The sequence below is a fragment of the Brassica oleracea genome, chromosome C2, assembly GCF_000695525.1.
Source record: "Brassica oleracea var. oleracea cultivar TO1000 chromosome C2, BOL, whole genome shotgun sequence".
Classification (NCBI taxonomy): Eukaryota; Viridiplantae; Streptophyta; class Magnoliopsida; order Brassicales; family Brassicaceae; genus Brassica; species Brassica oleracea.
Genome location: NC_027749.1, coordinates 7,043,376 through 7,046,919, shown reverse-complemented (window position 1 = coordinate 7,046,919; position 3,544 = coordinate 7,043,376).

The window sequence follows — 3,544 nt, the reverse complement described above, 5'->3', positions numbered from 1 at the left end:
GTCATCAACAATAACCACCATAAACGTTACTGTAACAACCGGAATCACCTCGAACCATCATGTCGTTCTTCATATGGAGGGATAGTTTCCAACCATGGAGCTTTCCTTGTTACTCTGAATCATGTTACGGAACAAAAGCATGAGAATGAACAGTTTTTGTTTTGCAAAAATTATATGGTTTTAATTTTTTTTAATCAGTAGTTCAAAAAAAAAAATTATCAAATGCTTTTGCTTTTTCGGTTATATCCGAAATACCCGATCCGAGTCCGAACGGATATCCGAACACCCATCCCTGTTTACAAGCACCGATGAGCCATAGGACGGAGTGGACACATATGATTGGATCTCTTATCGGCCCAAACTGTTTGGGAAAATTGTCCCATTTCGTAAATTATTCTCTTATCCTGCAAGCAATGGGCTCATCAGATCGGTAAATAAGGCATCAATCACTCTCATCGCAATAATCTGTACACACACCAACATTACCTAACAAAGTTGTTTGACCCAAAAGAAAAAAAAAAAATTTGCTTAGAAAACTTAATTCATTAATCGGGTTTTTTTTAAGTAAGTAGACACTTAAGGTAGATATATACATATAAACAGGGACTTTTGTAAGACAAAGGACATACTATTGAAAAAAGAACTTAACTGTTTATTTATATGAGCAAGGCTTTCAACAAAACTAACATAGAAAATATAAATGGGAGTTATTAACTATTGTATTTTAATGAATTTAAATCCAGAAAACTGTGTTATTTATTAATAATTTTTTTAAAAAAAATGTTAAAGTTATCTATTATTCATTTAGTAAATACTATTTAAAGTCGGTATTATTCAATTCTACTGATTTAGATAGTTATGGATATGATTTCACAATATATTTTAATGAAGTTTAAAATATTTGCATATTAACAGCAAAGACATAAATCTGAAAAGACTTACGAATTTACAAATACTCATTAAAATTCATTTTGTAAATTTTTGAATCATTAATTTTATTAAGTTTTATATGAATTTAAATTAAATAAAATATATAATCGAACACATACCTCTAATTTGAGCAAATTTGGCATACCAAACAAGTACTTGTCACAACTCGCAACCACTTTGATATGGAGACATCCCTCTTGCTGTTTTTTACCTTAACTTTTTTACACACTATTAAAATCCTCTTTAAAGTGAAAACGCTTTTAATTCAATGGTACTTTAAACTAAAACTAAGTCAATGGTTTTCGGTCTCATTGTCCTCCATGTTAAAAACGTTGGGTTTATTTTCATGCTTATTAGAGTTTATATTTACGGCAGGGGAAATTTATAAGCAAATAAACATTAAACATAAATTGATATTTCCGAATCTAAATAAAATATAAATTTATATATTAGATAACACTAATTGAATGACCTAATTTTAATAATATAAAATAAAATAATAATAATAAAAATTAACTAAATTAAAATGTTCAAATTAATATTTTTACAATGTTGTAGCTTACAGTATTAAATAAAAAATTACTATTTTGTAATTTTAAATAGTAATTTTATCTAAAATCAAACCGAACCAAACTAGTTTTTAAATATCATATATATATATATATATATATATAACTTTGCATGTGCTGATATAATATTTATTTTGACTAAGTGCTGATATAATCTTAGAGATGTATTCTTACTCTATGTTTCACAGAGATAGTGAAATTACCCACATTTACTCTATGTTCGTATTTAGATAGTAGCTGCTAGTGATCTCTTTCTTATCTTTCAGAGAGAGAGAGGGTTCGACTCTTCAGTTCGCCGGATGTGTTTCTCCGGCAATCGTCTCCCGCGTCGTCGGGCTTTGACTCTGGCAAGCGGTGGCTACTTGAGCGCCGCTTGGCCGGCTACTGCCTCTAGCGTTTGTCATCGATCCCCTTAGATGAAAACGGCTAGCTTTTCACCGGATCTTTCCGGTTTTCCTTTTTTTTTTTTTTTTTTTTTGGATCCTCACTTATACGGTTCTGTTTCGGTTGATGCGAATATCTTTCAACCAAACCCTCTTGTTAAGATCGTGTTGGTTTTAGTTAAATCATACGTTTTTCAATCGGCGAAAGGATTGTCTCGGTGGTTCACTCGGTCGCGGTGAGTTATGCTGGTAGTTGCTCTGCTCTGATGAGATTGGTCTCCGGTGGTACAGAGTTCCGGCTTGAAGCTCCGTTGCGGCGGAGGTTGGAAGCGGGTTCCTCGGTCGACGCGCGTCTCCTTCTTTCTCTGGTTCGAGCACGTGGGCTCAACAAATGGCGTTTCCTTCTCCAGAGTGCAATCTTAGTTAGTTGGGCCTTTTTAGGCTTTGTGATGTTTACTTGTAGCCCATCTCTTTGGGCCTAGTCTTAAGTGTTTACCCTTTTTTGGGCATTTTGTATCATATGAACTTGTTTATAGTAATAATACCAAATGACAAAAAAAAGAAAGATAGTAGCTGCTAGCTGGTACTTTTACAGTAAAACAATGATCCTTTGTAAGCTAATTGGTCATGTTATCTAATTATTTGGATTTAACACTATTCTCAGCTTTTTTTGGTTCTAAGCTTTTGTCGTCTTGCTAAGCATATATACACACTAATTTATGTGCTTATATTGTTGGAACATGTAGCTCATGATTTTTATATACCATTTAAAATAAAATAACATGGAATCATGGTTTCATCACTATCACTAGACACTATGAAATAAAATAAGGTAATCATTGTAACCAAAAAGAGTAATTTCAACCGCATGTTAAAAAGAAGAATTTAATTATATAACCATTTTGATTTAGCAATTTTAAACTGTTTAGTTTGTCGCTTGTGAAACAATCAAACACATTGGTCAAATATATCAAGACAAGTTGAAATTAGTATATAAAAATTGCCCATTATCATTATGAGTCCACAGCTAACGACAAGTTACCTCAAATTAAACCCAGGATCCGAACAGTTACAATCGGAAAAGTTTTTGGACAAAACTCGGCAACAAACAAAGAAACAATTAAACTTTTAAAATGTAACTAAAGAAGACCAATCTAAGACGCGGAGACAATCTTCAAAAACGCGGAGTGATCCAAAATACGAGCTGCGCTTTCTGCGGAAGAACCGAATCTATTGATCACCTCTTTCTCCATCGCTCCTTCGCCTCTCAGGTCTGGGACCTAGCTCCTCTCTTCACGCCCTTCTGCTCTATGACATGTTCTTCCTTCCTGGAAGCTCTAAAAGAATCGGCAAAGTGGAGTTGCTTACCACCAACGGGTATCACTGGCGACATCTTCTCCTGGATAATCTGGATAATTTGGAACGCTCGCAACCAACTCCTATTCAAATCTAGACACACATCTCCCTTGATGGTGTCACAAAGGTGGTAGCAAGTGCTAAGGAATGGTCATCGGCGCAATCAGACTCAAAACCTACAAACGATCAGTCAACAGCTCCGATACGATCTTTGTCCCGATAGGGACCGTTCTTTGTAACACAGACGCTGCCTGGAATCCATCAACAAAGGAGACAGAACTTGGCTGGATCTTCATAGCTCCCAAC